The following is a 15,742-nucleotide window of genomic DNA, read 5'->3' on the forward strand; positions in this document are numbered from 1 at the left end:
GTGGGGGCTGCCTTCCCACTCATCTGCCAGAGGGCTGCTGGCTGGCAGGATTGTGGTTCCCCCAGAGGCAGGCACTGCCTGAAGAAGTCTTGTCAGAGCACTGTAGCAACCAGCAGCCCTCCACTGAGCTGCTGGAAGAGGGCCCTAGGAGCTGTCAGGAAGTTTTTTGGAGACCTTATGTTAAATCTGTTCTTCAACACCTGGCAGCACTTGGGTGCTTCCTGAGCCTGGAGCAGGCTGCAGGGGGATGTTGGCATACTCCTGTCTGCTGGGTCTGATCTCATCCTTTCACAGCAAGATCTTCCCAGAGCTTAAGGGTCTGATGTAAAAAAATGCTGAGCGTGCCTCAAGTTTGCTTGCATTGGTGAGAGAGCTGCAGGTGATCAGCCATGCCGCAGCCCTAAGTAACCCTTCCACGGTCCTCTCATCTTCCCATGACAGGAGAAGGGTCCCTTGCTCATGCTCCCTTGACTCATCTCATCCTCCGCTTCTAATGAGAGTGTACTTGGTGTTGGTAAACAGCATGTTATAAATAGGCAACTGATGCTATATTGGGAGGAATTTTCTCTGCTGGTGAGCACAGGCGTAGTGGGACCTGGGCCTGGAAGCTGTGAGCTCGGCTGGCAGACATGCAGAGGTACTGGTGACCCTTGTCAAGGGGCTGTTATGGGCATGGCTGGAGGGCAGCTTCCTGAGCAACAGCTCTGTCCATCTGGCCCTGGGAAGCCATCCACAACCTCCCACCCCTACCGACACGTGGATGGAGGGCGTTGGAGGGGAGCCTTGAAAGCAGCTAGGATTCAGGAGGAAGGAGGGGGATGCACATGGCTGTATTAGGCTGCAGTTGTCCCTGAGGGGCTGCAGGTATTTCATGTAAGGACAGAGATACTGCAGCTGGCAGCAGTGTGCTAAAACTTGGGACTTGGTAGCTGTCGGCTTCCTCCTATTGAGATGGTCCCTGATTCAGGAGACTGTATGCAGCCAGATCCAAGTGAGACTCTGAAGATGAGCAGAGGAATGCCCTGGGCTGCTTTGCAGTGCTCACTGGTGTGCTGGGTAGAAGGCACCAAGCAAAGGATCTCTTTGATTGCTGCCCAGTCATACATGCACGTCCCTACCCCTGTGGTGCTTGGAGAGCAAGCACTGACCCTAAAGCACTGCTGGGACTGTGGATTTCTGATGAACTGCAGTAAATGAGTCAGCCCCCAGCTACATGTGAGATGTGGAGCCCAGCACAGCTGCATGCAGCAGGGTTGGTCCCAGAGGTCCCAGCATTGACCCTGACAGGATGTGTCCCCCTGCCACAAGACCTGGCAGCCATGCCTGGTGGCTGGCACTGCAGCCTCAGCAGAGGCCTGATTTCTGTATGTGGGGATTCCTCAGAGGCTTTGACCAAGATGCCAGCTGGGTGGCATAAGTGGAGGGCGGTGTGCCAGGGGTGAAATTCCAGCCTCCCTGTTCCCTTACTGGGCTGCGGCAGGATTGTCTCTGGTGTAAACAGGCAGGTAGGGTGGCAGCAGCAGCAGGGCTGGCCACCCAGGAGGAGAGGCTGGAGGAGGTGCTGCTCTCCTGCATCCCTGTACTTTCCTATTTCAGGCCCTGGAGGAGCTAAGTGTGGCTGCCAGGTTTGCTCTGGGAGCAGCCAGGGACCTTCCCACCTGGAGGCTATCCTGGAAGGTGAGCTGCCAGCCCCGGCAGTGTAGGGTGGAGAGGGGATGTCCCCACTGCAAGCAGCTGTGATTCAAGAAGGAGCTGTGAGTTGGTGTGCCTGGGATATATCTCCTAGGGTGATGTTTAGGCAGGGGACTGCTAACTTCGTGGCCTTCTGCCTTATCAAACAGGAGGGTGACTGGGGGTAGGAGCAGTTGCGCTTGCCTGGGAGCTCTCAGGAGGGTGGTAGTGGCTTGCAAAGTGCAAACTGAACCTCAAGGCTCTCATTTGAGGAGTGCAGGCTTTTCTTGATCTGCTGCTCAAATATGCAGCACTGTCTGGCCTTACCCTGCATTGTCCAGGTAGTGTTTTAAGCCATGTAAACCTATAGCTGCCTAGTGTTTTCCTGTGAAGTATTGGGCTGGCTCCTCTGAGCTGATTGAGATGCATTGGAAGAGCCAGGCAAAAGGCATCCCAGGAACAGCCTGACTGGTGTGTGAGGTGAGGTAGTGTGGCTGCACTTTCTCCACTGATAAAAAGCAATATGGCCTGTGAGAGGCTTCTGCCTTATCTCCAGCATGTAAGCATGTGTCTTTCCACACCAAGATCTGAAAAGCAGTTGTTAGGAAGCCTCACCTCCATGCGTTAATAGAGTTCACCTCTGCTCTTGGCATCTGTAGATTGCCTGCCCTGGCAGGAGTGCAGGAGATCTTGGGTCATACAGCTGCTTGGGGAAACTGAGGTACCCGATGCTTTAGTGCAGAAGACCTTTTCAAAAGACCTCATAACAGCAATGGAGACGCAAAGGCCATGTTGGTGGTGTGGTAGTGTTTGCCAAGAGCCAGGCAAGCCCTGATGCTAATGATTGGTAGCAAGTCTGGCAGCAAGGTTCGGGTGTGTCCCACGATGTAAAAATGGGGCAACTAGGATGTTTGAGTGTTTGTTGATACAAACAGGAAAACTGAAGTTCACTGTGTAACAGTTGACACTTGTCAAACTACTGTTTTTATTTTAAAAACATTTTAAACTATTTGCTTTCCTCTCCTGCTGTGGACAGTTTGGGCACCATGGGAGGGATGCCATGCTTGGGCACCATGTGCCGGAAGGAAACATGAAGCGAGAGGACAAGCTAGGATAACACATTATAGGGGTTTAAATACTTGGCCACAGCGTGACTGAAAGAGAACTCTTTGGCCTCTCAGGCTATGAATGCAAAGGAGTTGTGCTGTAGAGCAAGAAGACCACAGTACCATTCTTCTTGCAGTTCTGGCTGTGTCCATACTTGAGAGGTATCAGGCACAATACAGCTAGGAAGATGCTGACCACACAGAGACATCAGCCATGGAAACAGAGGCTGGAAGGGTGTGTTTGGAAAAGTGCCAGGTGTACAGAGCTTAGCTTAATGAGAGCAGAGGCAGGTGAGGTGTCTCCTGACAGAAAAGGATCTTCAATCCCTTTGCTGAGAAGGGGGAGCAGTATTTTTGGAGGAGCAGCCAAAAGCAGAAGTAATGGAATCTGGAAACAGAATCAGGATGAATGGCATGCCTTTCAAGGCTGCCAGAACCATTTCCCCATGAAGAGAAGAAAATTTTCTGGTCTAGGATGATTTATTTAACCAGTCACTATGAAGTGTACTGCAGGAACCTATTTCCCATTATTAAAGAAAAATTCTGGTTAAGCTACTTGGTCTTTGCCAGTTCTGCCCTGCGACGCTCAACTGGGGCTGGGTTGAGAACCACTGCACATAGCTGGGGTTCGGAGAATGGTCTTGGAAAACAGCCGGTCCTTGAAGCAGAGTACAGTGCTCAAGCCTGTCCCTTTTTAGGTAAACACTTTAATTTAGCCATGTACTTAAGTTATCATGACTTCAGTGAGAGTATTTCAAGATAAGTATGTACTTAGGAGCTTTCCTGAGCAGGGGTGATTTCTTTTGCATGAAGAGCCTTGGAGAAATATCTTTAACAAGCATTAGCCCATACAGCTGCCAAAGCTAGATTTGTGTTGGGAGAAATACTAAGTGGTAACCTCATCTGGGTTATTTATTAGTAATTAATCACAGAATGCTATAATCTACTAATTGTTTTTATATCGCTGCTCCTGTAATGTGTTTGGGAAGACCAGGCAAACTTCGCACCTCTGAGGAAAATTCTGGAGGAACTGCTTGGTGTTCTGTCGTGTTGTATTAAAGATCTCAACCACTGCTTTAACCAGTGATTTGTCTTTTCATGCAATACGTGTGGTGTGTTGTCCTGATCCAGAAATGAGGTATGGAACAGCATGTTCACCCTCTGCAGCGTGTGAACTATCAAAGAACAGTTCAATGTTCTTAAGGTACCCTGATTGTCTTTGGGGTCCACTGGCTCCTCTTTATGTGGGTGTACTGCCCCTCCTGCCCACCTCTGTCATGCTGCACTTCACATCGATCCATACAGTCCGATGCCCTTTCCATGGGGAATATGGAAGGAAAACAGCCAGGAGTATGATCTCTTGGTGGAAACCTATAGTGTGCTTTGGTACATCCTGACAGTGTTGTGCTGTGTGCTGGTACCTGTGTCCAGGTGAACATTGGGGTTGTGGGTACAGGTTGACCTTCAAACTTCAAGGCTTCAGGCAAGGTTGGAGGCACAAGATCAGAGATGAGATTCACCCGAGGCTTAGAGCACCTCGACCCCAGCCATCAGTGCTATCATGCTGTTTTCTTTTGGCCTTAGAAGACATCTATGGAAGCACAGAGCACAAAGGAGCGCTTTGGGAGGGAGAGGTGGTCTAGGGAAGCATGGCCAGAATAAGCAATGGGTCTTGGCTCCCACTGTGAAGATCAAGGCTGAAGGGCTTAGCCTGGCAACAGGGGCGGCAGGATGGGAGCAGCACAGTACTTCTGAGCATGGTCCCTCTCAAGGCTGCAGCTGTGGCTGCGATCAGGCAGTTCCCCACTGATCTGCACTCTATTTAGGGCAGTGCTTTCCATGGAAAGCAGCTTCCAGGTTACAGGCTGCCTTACAGCAGCTCCAGGCCATGATGTTTAGCTGTTCCTGGGTGTTCTCCAGACTCAAGCCCACGGAAGGCACCCATTGTTGTTTTTCTTTGTGCCATGGCTAGGAGATGATGTGGCTGCCTGGCAGACATGCCTGAGGGGGCTGCCGGGTATCCAGTCTTAGTTCTTCTGTGTGATGCTGGTCCATCTGGGCAGGAGGGCCCTTCCTGACCACCTCCAGTAGCCCTTGGTGCACAGTGTTTGGTGTGCTCCACATTGTTTCTGGGGTGACTTCCAAGCCATCTCCTTCATGTCAAGTCAGGGTTTCAGTGGTTCAGGAAACAAAGTAGGTGTGAGGAGCACCTTGGCTTCAGCTGGGCCTGCAGGCAAGAGGCATCCAGGTTACCAACTGCAAGTCTTAGTGGAGTTTCATAGGCTTGATATTTGCTCTTGTGGAGCTGTGCTCCCTGGATAAACAGTGACTCAGAGCAGCTTTGCCCAGTTAAAGTACCGTTCCTTTGTTTGTCCTAACATGGAGATAGAGTCCAGTTGACATGAGGCTTGCGCTGCCACGTCTTACCAAAAATTCAGCGCCTTCCTCCAAGCCAAGCAGCCACTCTTTCTCGCACGCTTTTATCTGCAGCTCTGGGAGCTGGGCTGCTTGTCTTGAAGTACCACTTTGGTGTTCCCAGTCTCAGCTAGATGCTGTTGTCTCTGTGCCCAGTGCCCAATCGGTGCTTTGTTCCCTATGTTCCCAAGCCAGGCCCAGCTCTTCTTGCCAAGCCCCACAGGGTGGAGGGAAACCATTGAAAAGAAGAGCCCAGTCAGCATCTCTCTCAAGTGCTGGTGGCTGGCTGAGAGCCTGGCATCCCCAGCCTGGTGCATGTAAGTGACTCCTGCCTGCAGACCCCAGCCCCACAGTCGAAGGCAGGCAGAGCTGCCCTGAAAATGCAGGAGTGTTCAACCCTCATTTTTCCCATCAGATAAAGGTTATTACGGAGCTGCCTCTAGATCAGATCCCTCTGGCAGCATCATAGCAAGCATTCTGCAGAAGAGGATTTGGGACATCTTTGGCTACTGATATGCCAAATGAGATCCAGTGGGTGTCTCTCCGTAGCATAGGTGAGGCCTTCGGGCAAGGACAGTCTCAAGGCTGTATTTAACGTCCATATTGAGCTCTGGCTGGGCACTGAATAAATAATAATGTTCATAGCAGAGCAAAATTGGTGTCTCACAGCTCCTGTCTCCCTTGTTAGAGTTCAGTAGCTGCTGCGACAGTGCGTAAGGGGACCTGCATGCTGTAAAGCCTCAAGGTTTTTCCAACATCGCAATGTCCTAGTTCGGACATCCTTGTGGCCAAGGTTGCCCTGTTGCTCTTGGTTGTACTGGGTGCTGTGCCAGCCCTGTGCATAGAGCCCTGATGCTGTGCTGTTGGTTGGGCTGTGCTGCTGTTGCCAGAGCTCTGACTCCTGTCATGATTTCCCCAGCAGATGCAGAATGCTCATTCCTAGATGTCCTCCTATAACTGGCCTGGCTTGCTGGCCAGATCCAGACCACTCGCTAGGAGAGCCCTTTGCTGATGTCTGCTGTTGTTGAGGAGCAATTTAGTTCTTTCCTTCTTCTGTGGCTGCCAAATCTATTCTCAGCATGCAGTCATAAAGGGAGCTCAATTCTGCCTGCTGCAGGGCTGTGATTATGTTGACCTTTGCTTGCCTGTGCTTTGGGTCCTTTGTAGACCAACCCTGCAAGGCAAGTGCTACCCTAGGAGTGTTGTGAGGAAAAGGCAAGGATGTCCCCAGCCTGAAAAATACAAACACTTGGAGCTGCAGTCTGTTTAAGGACTTTTGAAAAGAATCAGCTTTTATTTGTATAGGAAGGGTGCAGGTGCTTGGGTTTGGAGTTCCTGTTGTTGCGGGAGCAACGCTGAGAATCTGCTCCAGGTGGAGGTCATGCAGCATCCTGGCTGCTTGCCCCACAGTGCCCACAAGGGAAGGGGTTTCCCTCTAGGCTTCCTGATTTTACATCCCATGTGTTTCCTGCTGGATGAGAGAGCCAGGCTGGTGGGCTCTCCTTTGCGAGTGCCAAGCTTCCTCACCTTCTGATGTGAAGGAGGGTTTTTCAGTGTGCTGCTAAGCATCATCTCCAGGGATGCTGCTCTAAGCAACTCATGCACCCGCTTTGTCACCATTCCCAAACTTATGCACGGTTTCAATTTTCCTGGATCTCTATGGAGCACTTGCTAAAAATAGGGTCATGAAGCCTCAACCCTGTGGTGCATGCACCAACAAGTGGTGGTGTCAGTGCTTAAGGTAAAAGGACTGGGCAAGAGAGAAGCTTACCCCCAATAACTTCTGAGTGAGCAGCTTGCATGCCTCAGAGTAAGGAGCAGGGATGCTCCCAGGGCTGATGCAGTAGGGTATCCCACCAGCCCTTGGTGAGGAACCAGCTGTGGAACCCTGAGGGGCAGCTTGGATAACTCTGAGATCCTCTTTGCCACTTCGTGGTGACTTGGTGACAAGGGTTTCCTTGGTGGGAACTGCTGATAACACTGTGTAGGTAAGCGATTGCAATCATGCCCAGCAGACAAAAATGCCTTTGAGTACTGTGCTGCAAGGAAGTAAAGGCTCCTGTCATGCAGAACTGAGGAGGAGGAGACAGTCAATGTGACCTTGAGAGACAAGCTCAAAACCCTGGCTTTGGGATAAGTGTGCTTCACTCAAGAGGAAAAGCTGGGTGCAGGTGAGAATACCCAGTCTGTGGTGACTGGTAGAGGACAGATATGGGGCATGAGGGAAGGCAAGTATGTTAATACTCCCCTATGCACAAGAGCATTAAGATCAGAGATAAACAAGAAGCTCTTGAGATGAAGTGAGCTTACTGAAGGGATGAGAGCTGGTGTTGAGAGATGGTGGAGTCTCCATCCTCGGGTTTAGTAAATGTCCATTGGGAATTGGTAGAGTTGCTACTGCTGGCATGTTGGTGATAGGTGAGGAAGCCCTGTTTTCTGGGACTTACTCCCAACCAGGGCTTGGTTGCCATATGGCCAGTGCTTTGCAGAATATACAGTGTGAAGTCCAGTGCCTCGTCAGTCTCACCACTCAACTTATTTTTGTTGCATTTTCTGTATCACTACCAGCATATGCCTACAGGAAACAAGCGAAGCCAAACAGCAAATGGTAGTTCTTTATAGACTATAAAGTACAAGCTGGCAGACAAATTATTTCTTTCTGATAGATTTACAGCCCAGGAGCTTGAAGGCAAAGTGACAGGTAGATATATTTGGAACTAAAGTGTTTGATTCGGTGACTCATGAAATCTAACACTCAAAATTTAATGCAAATCAGGTTGCCTGTGACTCTGCCGTGCAGAGTGAGAGCTGATTGATGTGGAGAACTGTTGGATAGGTTTGAGCTTCCTCTTAATAGCAGAGGAGGAGACAGGCCCTTGCTGTGGACTAGGGTGGGGACACATGGATGGAACCCTGGGGGTGTCCATGTGGTGTCAAGACTCCATAGTGTTTTTCCAGGAGGCAAGCAAGATGGGACTGGGAACCTCTCCTTAGTGGTGCAGACATGCCAGGTGCCACAGCTGTGCTGGTTCCTTGTAGCAGTTGGGCTGCCACCTTGGCAGCAGAACTGCAGCTGGGTGCCACACTTGCATTAAACTTCTCTGGACAGGGAGGGGACACACTATCAGCCCTTTCTTGATAGACGGGGACAGACGCCCCTTGCCCAGGAGCACCTGGTCCAAAGGGATGTGAAGACTCAGGCAGGAGGGCAGCAAGGTGCAACATGGGAGCAAGATGGCAGAGCCAGAGAAACTAAGGACAGATTAGCCAGCTGAAATAAGATGACCATGAACTACAGTGTATTAGGGTTTTGAGCTGTGGTACAGCTCCTCTTGGCATAGTACGTTATGTTCAGGCCACCATATGACCGAAAGCACTACCAGCAGATTGGAGGGAGTTCCTGTAAAAGAGACATAAAAAAAAAAAAAAAAAACCAAAACAACGTAGCTGTCTGGAGCTAAATCTGTATGGCTTGGCAAGGCAGACAGTTTTCAGTGGGTGAAGGCAGCTTGAAAGGTTTTGCTGATGTTTGAAGGCAAGATTTCGTGATGGACTAATCTGGATGATCTTGAAAGGGACAGGAGTTGTGAAATGGCCATGTTCCCTAAGCTTCATGGAAGTTAGTGCCGAAAAGCTGTTCTCCTTATTGAAAGTCATGGATGAGAAAATAACTTCCAAGAAAGAAGTGTTATGTGGCCTGGTCAAGGGAGGACTGTCAAGATGAAGTTGTGGAAATAAAATGGCATGGTTTCACCTGAAACTTGAAGATTTCCCTGATGGTGAGATTCCCCAGCTTGTGTTTTTTCCCAGGGGAGTTCTTCAGACAGCCCTGTCTCAAGCCTTTGAAATGAAGGAGCAACCCAGTACTGAGCCCCAGGAAGTAAGCAGGGGTCTCCAAAACATCTGTGTCCCTTCAGGGTCACCCTCTAGCAGGTTCAGGACAATGCTGGGAGGAGTTCCCCTCCTCCTTTAAGGTGGGGAAGCCATGTTTCCTTCGTGTTTTGCTTACGAACTGATCTCTGTGGGTCTTGGTTGCCTTTAGGAGGAAGTCAAACCTTGGTTTCTCATGGATCCAAAGGCTCCCTGCTGTTACCATCTACTTCCATCTCTGCCAGGCACCATCCCAGCACAGATGGGTCACTTGTGTGGTTGGCTGTGCTGGGAGCAAGACCGAGGTTCCTGAGCAGCAGGGTGTACACAGCCAGCAGTATGCAAGCTGTGGCAAAGTGGATGTCTGAGCAGCATGGGGCCAGGAGCTAGCCATGACAGTGAGGGTACCTGCCACCACTGGGACTGGAAGCTGATACACACAAAAAAAAGTGTGATGCCCTTTGCTGGTAGATACTTGAGGCCTGATACAAAGCCAGCTGGAAGGACTTTGGACCCAGGGCAAGGGTGCTCTTAGTTTTTGCTTTGAAGAAGCTGAGCTTGCCAGATAAAAGCTTTGGAGGCCTGGTGTCTGCTTGGCTAGCTCATACAGATGACAAGGCATGCGGAGGAGCTTTGTATGTTGGCTGGAGGTGATGGAGAGGAGATAGAGATGCAGGGCTTTGGCAGGCCCTCCTCCTTCCTGGTGATACAGGACTGATCCCTGTTGTATACTCGTTGGTGCTTTGCCCAGGCTTGTCTGAAATGCACCGGTAGCACATTTGCTTCTTTGATGCTTTTTTCCCTTGGCCTGCAGATCACGTTCCTCCTTGCTGCACCCAGCACATCAGCACTTCTGTCCCTCAGCTGCCTGAAAGCCCCATGCTAGGTCTGAAGCATGGTGCAGGGCAGCTTTCCCACCGCTCTGTCTGCAGCAAAAGTGCTATTTACCCCTTTTCTCTGCTGCCGTACTCTGAGAAAGACTTTCTGCTAATTTGCCAGCCCCCTCTTCCCAGTCTTTCCTGAGGCTTTTCCCTGCTCACTTTCCAAGAGTTGGACTGTTCTTCCTGTGGTCTGTTCATGGCTGAAAGTGGTTTGCACGGAGTTTTGCTGGGTTTTGCCATCAAGGTGCAGGTAACCTAGGTGACTGGTGGGTGAAAAGGCTTCCTCAACCTTTGGTGCCAGCAGCTGTGTGAGGGTCCCCAAGTGCCCAGTGTAGGCAGGTCTGTGCTGCCCTGGCAGGCAGGGGCTCAGGGTGGCACATCCTCCAGGCTTCGGTCTCTGGCGTCACAGCATGGATCACATATGGTGCTTGGGAGATGAAGGGGAACCCCAGAGGAGCAGGTCTGCAAGGTACAGGCCATGCCCACAGCACCCTCAGGAACCAGAATGCACCTCATCTCCCTGAGCATCATGTCCTGGATATTTAGAAAATCTTGGGTTGTTTGTGGGTTTGGGCGGTTTGTTTTTTTTTAATCTGGAAATACCCCAGACATGCTGGGTATCCAGCTGCCTGTTTGTGTGCCCCCAGCCTGTTGTGAGACTGTCACATTTCCATAAATGAATGCTTCTGTACTGGAGCACAATCTCACTGTTCTAATTACAGATGGGGTTATTAACATTTAATGGTGAGAAAACAAATGAACGTAGTTTGTGTGCTTACGTCATTCTGGCTGCAAGTGCAGGCATATGCTTTATTGATTTATATTTTTCTGCAAGCATTTCTCAGGTCACCTCCTCATGTCTGACTGGAAGAACACAGCTAGACACTTGCCCATGATGATGCTTTCATCTGCTTGTAAGATGGCTGTCCAGCTTCTGCACCACTCCTGCTTGAATCCTAGCAGAGTGCTTTCTCTTTTTATTTCCTCCTGGTGCCAGGGGTTTGGCAGAGGATGCAAGTGCTGGACATGAGGGGCAAAGACTCCAGGGTGAACTGGTGAGGAGAATGAGAAATACTCCATTTGGGAGGGCCCACAGCACTGTTTTTATCGCATGCCCTGGCCACACTGTGCTGCAGCAAAGTTCAGCGTGGGGCAGGCAGCCTGCTCCATGGGCACCTCCTGGTCCCCTGCCCTGCAAGAGCCCCTTGGGCCTCTACCAGGTGTCACCCCCTGCCCAGGCTGTGGGATGACTCTGCAAGCATCCTGATGCACGTGTCTCATCCTGCAGGCTGAGACACAGCCATGGAAGGGCCAAGGCATGTCATCATGGCCTTCCCAGCACTGCCTTCTTCCCTCTTTCCCTTTGCAATGGACAGATGGGAGTGTGGAGGTTTGCTTGACTCCTACATGGGTGCTCATCCAAGAGGAAAACCCAGCAAGCTGTGCTGATCTGCAGTCCAAGGACAAAGGCAAGGAGAAGGAGAGCCGCTGCCCTGCTGGGTCTGCCAGGCCCTCGAGAGCAGCAGTTCCCAGGGCTGCATTTGCACGAGGCTTATCAGGTGGGAGCTGGGCTGGAGGCTGCATGCACTGCAGCGCCTGGTGGGATGTGCTTTAGGGACTTCAGCTAGGAAGTGGGATGCCTCCGCTCCTGACGCGTGGGGTAGAAGCATGGGGCAGTGTAGACACACTGTTCCTGCTGGGGATGTGGAGGCTGTGGTGCAGGGCAGGGAGCAGTCTTTTCTGGGGATGGGGGAAGTAGGGGGACTGCTGTTCCTCCCTCTTCCTGCTGCTTATAGAGAAGGGGATGGAGTCCAATAAGGCTGAATAAGAGCCAAAAATGCCTATGCCTTTTGGCAAGTCTTTCTACACTGAACTTGCTGTTTTGAGGAAGTCAGCATTTAAATGCACAGAGTGGAGGAGGGGAAGGCCCAGGGGCTTGCATGGGACCTGGTTTGATGTCCTGCTCCTCTTACTGCCTACTTGGCCCCGCTGTGTGCTGTAGTGGGAAGCCATGCTTGCAGTCAAGAAAGGGCTTGGATACGTTGGGCTGGTTCCCACCACCCCAGCCCTCACAACAGTTTCTCACCAACTCCCTGCACCTTAGCTGTCTTGATGTGCAGGAGCTCATGCTGCTGTTAGCATCTCAGCCCAGGTGGAGCCAAGCTTGCCCTGTCCCACAGCCTGAGAGGGGCAGGAGGGACCAGGAAGGGCACCTTCAACCATGTCTTGGTACAGCACAGCCTGTGTGGTCACAGGAGCTCTCTTACCTGCAACAGCAGCATAGGTGTAAGGAGACATGCAGAGTCTTTCCCCAGAGGTGGGCAGTGGGATGTGAACAGAAAGCTTAGCAAAGCCGTCTCTGCCTTGGGTGGAGGCAGGGCATCAGGTGTGTATTTGGGGGGGGGGGGCAGTTGTTGATGGAGAAGTTCCCCTCTCCCTCCCACACTGCTGGAGGGGATTTCCTTTCGTAATTGGGCAGTACACTGCTGCGTTGCAAGGCTGTGCTTGCTGCAAGCGCCACCTTTCCTCCCTGCCTGAACTTTGCTTAAAATACTACACCCAGTTTTGGCTGTCTCCGGGACCAGCCCTGCACCTTTGCAGTATAGGGCACATTGCAGCATGCCCTGCCTGGTGGGGACAGAGGTTTGCACATGAGGTGCAAACTGAGCATGAGGACAGAGATATTGCCAGGCCCACAGGTTGCACTGTGCCTGGCAAAAGTAGCCAGGCTCTCGCTCAACTGATAAGCACCTGGAAAAGGTCTTTGGATGAAGGATACTGGGTAGGCACTGTCCATGAAACCTGCAGAGATGCTCACCAAGCTTTTTCTTGGTTGCCTAACCTGTGTTGTAACATCAGAGGAAGCTGAGCACCTTGGTGGGTCTGACCTGAAGTGATGTTGATGGCAGGTCACCTCTAGCCTGTAGCTGGGGGAGCTGGAAGGACAGAAGTGCTCTAGACATCCCTTGAAGAACATCCCTTCAAGCTTTCCCAGTCTTCCCACATGCATAAAGCACCTCTGTCTCCATGGGGAGCCCCTTCTTGTGCTTACCAGCTGGATGGGGAGGTTGCATACCTAAGGATGGTGCTGACTGCTGCTGTGCCGTCTGGTTGGGCTGATGAAAAGGCCATGTAAGCCTTGGGCATATATCGCAGCTTTTCCATTACTGGGTGTTTGCTCTGGGTTACTGGAGAGGCTAGGAAGGTTTATCTCCAGTCTCTTCCAGACCATCCTCTAGGCTTCAGAAGAAAAATCTATCTCTGGGACCTGTCTCTGTGAAATGTGGCTTAAATTACCCATAAGCCTGCAAAATTTGTCTTGAACATGTAATAGTTTGTATAAATAATGATTATGATAGTGTTGTGAGCAGTATGAGCATATGAGCTTCATTTCTTTTAGTAAGGTGACTGGAAAATGGGGCTATAAAACATGCAGGAATGAGGTAAACAGTTTGGTCTCTGCAGAGGAAAATCATACTTTCCTGATTTGTTGCAAGTCTTTCAGTACTTTGGTAAAATAATAGGTAATATTCGGCCAGCTTGTGTAACTTGCTTGGATGTTCAGAAAACCTTTGAAATTCCCCACAAAACTGTTAAAAGACGTGTCCACTGGAGGAGATGTAGAGTCCTGTATCAAAAGCTGGCTGAGGGTCCACAAACAAAGCCTAGGAGCAAATGAGCAATTTCAGTGTGACAAGAGCAGAGGGATGAGGTCCTTCACTATTAATGATGCAGAAAAGGTAATGTCCAGAAAGGTACCCAAAATCTGCCGATACCCTGAGGTCATTCAGATTTGTCAAGATGAAGTGACTCTAAAGTAACACCATATGAATCAAGAGTGCTGTGAGGCGATGAGAAAGGGGTTACTGAGAAGCGTGCAGCTGTGCGTGTTGGAAGGAATGATTTGTTCCGAGACATGGCTGGCTTCTGAATTACCGTGACTACTTGGGGCCGCAGCATTGCGGGCCAGTTACAGAGATGCTTTTCCTCAATACGCAAAGATGCTGTCGGAGAAGTAAGTCATGCTCAGCTGCATGAACAGTAGTGTAAGGAGAAATGCTGAGAGCATCAAGATGCTGTTCTGGCAGTCAAGGTCATTTCCCTATTTAGGATATTGTATGCAGTTCTGGTCATCTTTCCATAGGGTCAGAAGAGAGGATATATTGGGGATGTGCGGTGAGAGTGGTTAGAGCTGGAAGACACCTCGTGACACGGGAGGGAGGGAGCACTTAATAGTAGTGAGCTTAGTAGGTCTAGAAAAAGTGAAGGCTTTTCTTTTAGCCTTTTCTCACTGTGCAAGGAGAACTGAAGGTTGTGGAGTTGCAGTGGGATCATAGTCTTTCATTCAACATCTGGAACTCATTGCTGCAAGATACCATTTACAACCTAAAAAGTTTACAAGATTCCCAAAAAGAGGAGTGGCAGGTTTTTCACTCTGCAATGAGTCCATCGAGACTGGCACTTTGGAGGTAAAAGCAGAGGGGTATAACCATTCACACTCCAAAGCACATAACTTTCCTTTGGTGACCCCCTTCCCATTCCTTCCCTGGAGCGTTCCACATCTGTCATTGATTCAGCTAGGGTGAATTATCCTGCCTGGCTTCCCACTTGGTTCCCAGTTGTTATCTCATGGCTTGGCTTTCTTCTCCTGCTTTTCTACTTCTTTTTTTCTGCTCCTGGCAGCCCTGCTCCAGCTCTGTACCTAGGAATATCTCTTAACAGGATGCTTGGGTCAGCCAAATTGGAAAAGCCATGCCCTTAGTGCCTGTACCTAGCTGGGCTTTTGCTTGCCATGGTGCCCTTTGTCATTGGTTTTTGCAGCTGTGCATCCATGCCAGCTGTGCCAGGAGGGATAACTTTGAAGCCAAGCTCTCTAGGATGCCACAGTAAACGGTTTGGTGGTCATTATCCAGTCAGCATTGGGCTGTGATGCTGATAAATACCTGCAGCCAGGCAGGAGATTGCCAGGATATACCTGTGATCCGGAGGGAAGAGCCCCATGCCCTCTCTGCTAATGTCACCATCCAACACAGAGCTAGAAGGGCAGGGCTGGTGGCAGGGTCCGTCTCTGGGACGAGGCAGAAACCGACACAGGGCAGGCAGCGTGGTGGCTTCCTTACACTTTGGGCAAGTGATGGCTCTTTTGCCCAGCCCACCAGGATGGTATTTCTGGGCTTGGGTAAGCAGCCCCTGAGCATTGCCCAGAAGGGATGCTGCGCCTTTCTGCGTCCTATGTGGTAGTAGTGAAGGATTTGGGCTAGTGGTTGGGTGCTAGATAAGAGGAGTGGTTCACGAATCGGCAGCCTTAGTGTAGATCTTTCCATCTGTTGTCACTGCTTCCTTCTGCAGCTGCTGGGGTTTTCTGTCCCCTGTTCCACAAAGTGGTTGTGTTTTCTGCTGTTGACTTGTCATTTCTAGAGCATCCCAGTCATGCTCAATTTGCATTTATTCATTGCTAGCATGGTCCTCTCTGTGGGTTGCTGTGCACAGGAGGAAGATCTCCTGGTGTCCAAGCAGTGATGCTGACCCATACCCAGTTGTGGGTCTTGTAGCAATTTGGGGGGGTCACTGAAATAAATATTTGACCAGCTAAATGGCAGAGCCTAAGCATCCTCTCTTCCTTCTGTGTAGTCGCATCTAAATGGGTCCAAGTCAGAGGAAGGAAAGGAGACAGGCAGGGATGTAACCAACTCTGATGGGTGCCCTGGGGGCCGAGGCCTGCAGTGAGCAGAGTGTGGTGATTAAGCCTAATAAAGCTAATGGCATGCAGCCAGGCAAAGGAAGTTGTGGAATCATGAT

General features: G+C 50.6%; 1 protein-coding gene across 2 annotated transcripts in view; it reads left to right on the forward strand.

Moving 5' to 3' along the window:
- Positions 1–15,742, forward strand: part of TMEM63B (transmembrane protein 63B) — a 48,851-nt gene that overhangs the window by 12,538 nt on the left and 20,571 nt on the right. The window lies entirely within an intron of this gene.

The sequence above is a fragment of the Falco punctatus genome (assembly GCF_963210335.1).
Source record: "Falco punctatus genome assembly, chromosome: 12".
Taxonomy (NCBI): domain Eukaryota; kingdom Metazoa; phylum Chordata; class Aves; order Falconiformes; family Falconidae; genus Falco; species Falco punctatus.